This window comes from Chinchilla lanigera, unplaced genomic scaffold, assembly GCF_000276665.1.
Source record: "Chinchilla lanigera isolate Chin_1 unplaced genomic scaffold, ChiLan1.0 scaffold00017, whole genome shotgun sequence".
NCBI classification, from domain to species: Eukaryota; Metazoa; Chordata; class Mammalia; order Rodentia; family Chinchillidae; genus Chinchilla; species Chinchilla lanigera.
The window spans coordinates 14,889,701-14,896,480 of NW_004955418.1; positions in this window are offsets into that span (position 1 = coordinate 14,889,701).

The window sequence follows — 6,780 nt, forward strand, 5'->3', positions numbered from 1 at the left end:
TTATAAAGGGTATTTTAAAGCATGCCCATGAGCTGCACATGAAGAGATACCTAAGGTAAAGTCTAAATGTGGTAACTTGTAGGCTGGGGAGTTGCCTGGGTCCAGCCTCTGAGTATGTGGATAAGTTCTTGTTCTCATCCAGGAATGCTCCATCTATCCAGATGATCCCCCATTGCTGTTTTTTAGGCTTTTCAGGGGGACTCCGTAGCATAGGTCTGATTGATAATAGACTAGATGAGGAAACCCAGCAAAGCCTGTCTAGATTTTTCTGCATTCTTTCTTCATGGAAGTGGGCAGGATCTCTCTGAAATAAGGGTCTTTAAATCTGCTTTTGGAAAGGGGTATGTCAGAGAATTTCTTTATGGCAGGCCCAAAACAGAAGACCAGTAGTCTGCCTTAAGTATTTATATATGATAATTATATCATATAATATCATACATAAGATAAATGTTAATTAAAAAGACATAATATTTCACAGCTACTAGACTGGCAACACCTAATTCTAACAACAAGCACAGCCACCAGTATGATGAAATGTAACTGTTACACAATTGAGGTAACATTAAAACTTGTACAGTCACTTTGGAGCACACACAATCAGTATTGCTGAAACCGAAGATCTATGTATTCTCTGACACAACAGTTCTGTATCTAGAAATGCATTTTTAAAGGAACTTTATGCATATGAATAAAAAGACTTTCATTAGCATGTTAACTGCCCTATTGCTTGAAATAGGAGTAAAGTGGAGACAATACAACTATTTATTAGTAAAAAATTAGAGAGTCTTAAGCACATTATGAAATAATACAGTGTAAGCAGGAAGGGAAAGTGCATGTAAAGATTTAACAGCAAATACTCCAAAAATGGAGTAGACAGAAATGACAGGTCAGAAAAGGACAAAAAGTACACATTTTATATAATAATATATTATAGCACATATATGCTCAGTAGAAGTGTAAAATACACTGGTAATTAATACATAGCAAATTTAGGAGTGGATAAAGTGGGAGTAGAAAAAGATTTCAATAGGATTTAAGATATAAAAAAATCTGAGCAACTATTTTGCAGATAACAATAAGTAATAGAACAACGATTGTTGATTTCCTATCATGTTATTTTGAAATTCTGTATCGTTTTTGTAGCTTTTATGTTGTTTTAGTTTTGTTTTTGTTTTTGTTATTTTGATTTTATTCTTTTTAAAATTTACAATGATATATATGTAAGTAATTACTATCTGTTAACATTATTTTGGTATTTCTCAGTATTTGAAATATTTTACTCTTGAATTTGATATTTGAAAAGAAAATATGTCACTGGAACAGATCATATTGAGTGATTGAGGAGAAATAGTATGATAATCATAATAAATGTGATAGAATCACTGTTAAATTTCCACATTGTGATTTTTCAATATTTGAAAACATCAAAATAGGTATAACTTTTACTGTGTAAAAAGAATCTTCTAAAATCATATATTATCTTTTTACTTCTTTGTAAACTGAGAAAGTCTTTCTGATGTCAGTGATAAAGAAAGGTGTATGCTACCATTTCATCTGCTGAAAATTGTGTGATGGATCCTTTGTAGTACTAACATAAAATTTTAAATAAAGGAAAAAATAAAATTTTCATTATTTTTAGATAATCAGTTTAATACAGTGACAATAATAAAAATTAAAATCTAGTAAGTTGATTTGTTATAGGATCAACATAAAATTTTAGTAGTATTTTTATACAGCAGCAATATTTTACCCCAAAATGCCTAAAAAACAGCAATGGGGGATCATCTGGATAGATGGAGCATTCCTGGATGAGAACAAGAACTTATCCACATACTCAGAGGCTGGACCCAGGCAACTCCCCAGCCTACAAGTTACCACATTTAGACTTTACCTTAGGTATCTCTTCATGTGCAGCTCATGGGCATGCTTTAAAATACCCTTTATAATAACAGGTAAATCTCTCAAGTCTATGAATCATTTTAGCAAATTCTTCAAACTGAGGAAAAGGTCATAGTAAACCAATTGATCGCTGGTTGGTCAGAGGTTCTATATATGCTAAGAGTTAAAATCAGATCCAAGATGGAGGAGTCTTTGGGGCTGAGCCCCAATCTTCAAGATCTGACATCAAAGTGTCAGTACTGAACTGGATTAGAGGGCACTCAGCTAATGTCCACCAATGCAGAATGAACTGTATACTTCCTGGTGGGGAAAAATTCTCACAGCTTCTGGAGACACAAAACTTTTTCTGTGTTGACTGTAAAAAGAGAGCTGAAGGAAAACACAGGGTTTCTTTCTCCACAGACTGGATGACACGGGCACTGAGCCTTTCTATTGCAGTCCCACAGAAGCGCTAACTGGGTTTTAAATGACAAGGAGAGATTTTTACTTTCTCTCTATCCAATTAGAAATAAGAATTAATTTTTTAAAAATGTCCCTTTGTGAATGTTCATCTAATTTCTCATGTATTTTATGGATTGTGGCCTTTTATTGACACAACTTTAAGTTAGAACTCATGTAAGACTCATTGTCCTGACCTTCTCTAGCATGCATACCCCAAGTGTGTAGAGAAATACAGTCTCAAAGTCACTGGGGTCTAGCAGAGGACCCCAAATAGAAGCCAACTTCAGAGCCTCTCAGGGTTTCTAAATTTGTCATGATCATGAATTAATTTTCATTCAGTATAGAATTTGAAAAATTCTAAATTTTGTCTGGCATTAGTGTATTCAATGGGCAGGATGCCCATACTGCCAAAAATAAAACTGTCCCTTGCCTTGCATGCGAAACTGTAATCTCTTCCAGGAAAGGGTACCTCTCTGCGTTGTTCATCATTTCATAGCGCACACTGTTCCTGGCAGCTAATAAATGATCAATAAACACTTGGTAGAAAGCATTAATTAATGGATGAAGAATCATATCATGGGAGGAAGTGAAGTCTTAATTTTTGAACAAGAATTTTTAGACAGAGAATTTTATCTGAAGCAAAGTAGTACTTTTTAGTAGAAAATTGTTAGGCTATTCTATTACTGCATGACAACTTAATTTGCTTCTCATGAAAAGTCCCAGAGTAAATAAACAAATATTCTTGCAATAGAATATTGAGAGTTGAGTCATACTTGTAAAAGTCTCTGTTTATATAACCTTGGCTGTTTATGTAATATATCTGCACCCCCAGTTTCTTAATTTCCAAAATTTAAATCTCAAGATTAAAAGTAGCACGTTAAGTGATAAACTTTAAAATAACAAGTACATTTCTTCCAGAAATGTAAAGAGCACTGTTGTAGTACTTCAAAAGTGTTTGTGCCTCATCAGAAATTCAAGACTTTGATTTAGCTTGTTTGTAGCATAAATATGAGAAAATGAGATTCCTAAATGTTAGTTTTCCCTTAAAAATCATGAGTGATTACAATCATTTCTCTTCTGTGGAACACTATGTTATTTTCATTGATTTTTCATTTAAAGTTATTTTAAAGTAATTTTTCAGGTACCGATAGGAGAGGTTGCCATTTTGTAACTCTGATAGAATTTCTGTATAATCTAAATTAACTCAAGGGGAAATAATGGTTTCTGAGTGTAAGTAATTTATCTTCTTCTCTGAATAACAGTGACAGGAAATGATAACTTATGACAAACAAAAATCATGGGATACACACTGGCTAATAGTTATCTCAAGGAAATATATCAAGTAGTAGAAACACTGATTATTGAATAGAGAAAATAATTACTAAAAATCCTACTGCATGTAAAATGACTACATGATACCAAAAGATTCAATGCAAAAGATTCAATCCAAAAGGAGTATTTTACTGCTCAGGGGAGGCACTGATATCCTGGAGGCAAGTACAATCAAAATAAAGTAAAATATAATAAGGACAAAATAAGGTGAATGCCAAAGAGAAATATAGCTAAATATACTGATTTTAAAATGTACTCTTCCTGGACATAGCTGTGCCTGCCTGTCAGTCCAGTAGGAAGATTACTGCCAGTTAGAGGTCAGCCTGGGCTACAAAGTGAGTTCAAGACTAGCCTCAACTGCTTAGCAAAACCTTGTCTCAAACATAAATAAATAAATAAATAGTACACAGACCAGATCTTCAGCATAAACACAGTGGTATGTGAAAAGGAATTGGAGATATACAGCTTTTCAGATTACACTTAGTAGGTTAAGAAGCAGAGGTACATGCAGGAAGAAACATCAATAAAGGGAAAAGGGAGGCAGTGGTAAAATTAAAGACTCTGACTACCTATCATAATCAGCCATTGAGATGGCCGGTACTTTAGTAAGCCAGTGACACTGTAGCAAAGCTGTATTAAAAAAAAAAAGTTGGAAATATACATTGGAGACAAGTGGAGTCACTTACCTATTTGAATTGGGAAGTTCAAAACTGGCTGAAGTTTAGGAAATTTAATTTGACTATTTTAGGTGGATAAATTAAGTGGGGTACAGTAGTCCAAGCAACACATAATGAGGTTTTCTTCAGGGATGCTGCACAGAAAACGAGGTGGCAGAGACCTGGCAAATGAAACCACACAAGTTGTCAGCTGACTATCTTTGAGAGTGAGGAAGAAGGCAGCCTCAAGATAATTACAAGGTTTGCAGAGAGAAGGGTGATAACAGGCAAATGGAACTGGAACTGTCTAGAAAGTGAGTTGCCTTTGGGGGAAAAGAACTGGGTGCTTGTTTGGTGAGATCTTAGTGAAATGGAAATGCCACAATGTGTAGAAATCAAGATTTGCATTTGTGTTGTAAGAGGCCAAGGTTGCTCATGTGTCATCCCCACACTAGTAGTTCTATGTGTTCAATGGGTGTAGACAGACATAACACTCTGGGAAAGCAATTCCAAGGACCTTGACAGCCCCAAACCATGGGGTTGTCCCCCAAGCCCAATCCCAAGCCTCCGTGAGTCCTGCTGGTGAACAAGTTCAGATTCAATCAGTTCAGGTGTAAGAAAGAGAGACCACACACAGAGCACATAGGAGACAAGCAGAAATGCCCATTCTGCTCCATCATCCCAAGCCTTTGCTGTTAATATTACCCCAAGGAGTTTTAAATAACCTTTACAGTATTATCACTACATATATTCCATGTACTCCACCAGAAAAAGGTGAATAAATGTAGGCGGGGATAGTTATTTCCAGGTCACCATTCATTCACTGTGTTTAGGTATAAGCACTGTAAACAAGTATTTAACAAGAGAAATTTATAACATTTTAAGCTATAGGTTTGCCCACCCACAACCAAAGCACTCACTTTCATTGGAGATGGACATGGTGTTAATACTTTTTGTACTGAAAGGTGTGTTATTACAGCTGTATTGTTATGGAAAAACTATGGTAAAAAAACTGAAGTAGCTGAGAAAAACTTTCCTCTGTGGAAAAAAAAATATGCATACATAAAATACTCATACATTATATATAATATACATCATAGCAGCAACATCTTTTTAGGTTCTGCACTCATATAAATAAAATCATAGAGCCATCTAACACACTCCACAAAAAAAAATGTTAAAAGCAGAAAACAAAGAAAGTTCTGTTATTGTTGTGGTACCTAGCGTTAATTTATTTATTAGTTTCTCAAGCATCATCTGGAAAGAAAACATTCTACAGTAACTTCTGTTAAAACAGCTCTGATAAAGTACAGTCACCACAGCAAGCCTTCAGTTTCAGCGTTGTAAGCAATATGATAGCAGAGTCAGTAAGAGTACACACATGCCTGCCACATACCTACTTTAAATACAGTCTACTACAGATAGTCTCTTCTAGGTGTATTTTAAGTAGTGAAAATTTGAGTTTGGTTCATTACACTTTACTCATATATTTAAAATTCTTTTGGAATTACTGGACTTTTCAAGGGCTTTATAATCATCTTAAAGTTCATTTAGTGTGAGGATATTATTTTTCCTTTTCGTGCTATTATGGAAAACAGGCATCCTTCAATAAGTAGAAGCCAGATGTTTCCACCTAGTTTTCCAGCATGAAGGAATTATGCAAGCAAGTGGCAGATAAGCATGACCTCTGACCCAGAAAGAATGTGGTACCCCTGGAGAGGCAGAATACATTGAAATATATTGTAGAACAAAATAGGTAAGGGGCTCCAAACATTCACATATGAATTCACTTATGGAAATTATTCTTTTGATGAATCAGAGCAATCACTTTGAGACAGACATACTTAAAGTGAAAAATAGAGTCTGCCTATAAATTCTACAGACTGTTCATCTTAACACTTTCCTGAGGCCTGGACCAATAACAAATATCTACCTTTATGATGACTACAGCTATATTTTGCTATCAGGAATTTAATAACAAAATACACTTTGAAGTTCCTGGGACTCACTTGTGTCCACATGTTCTTTAATCTTCTTCCACACTTTTGTGTATACCAATACCTGGCTCTAACAAGAGAAAAAAAAGCACAAATATTACTCAAAGCAAATCTGTGCCACCAGTGATGAGCGCAAACAGCTTTGCTGATGTATATTTCACTTATGCTACTCCAAGTCTGAATGCCAACAACTGAATAAATTACCCCAAGCTCTATATACTAACATCCTCCAATATGACTAGTTTATTTTGTAGCAGAAGCATCTTTCTAAATAGAAGATATTTTTGATGAAAAATAAATTCTCTCTAGGCACTTATTTCTGAAGTGCTAATGTTAGTTATATTGGGACTTGGTAGAAAACTTTAACTTTTTTGGTGAAGATCTAGTTTTAAACATAAAAGCACAATAGTATTTAATATTTTTGCATTCTCTGCCTTTTTTAATTTTAAAGAGAA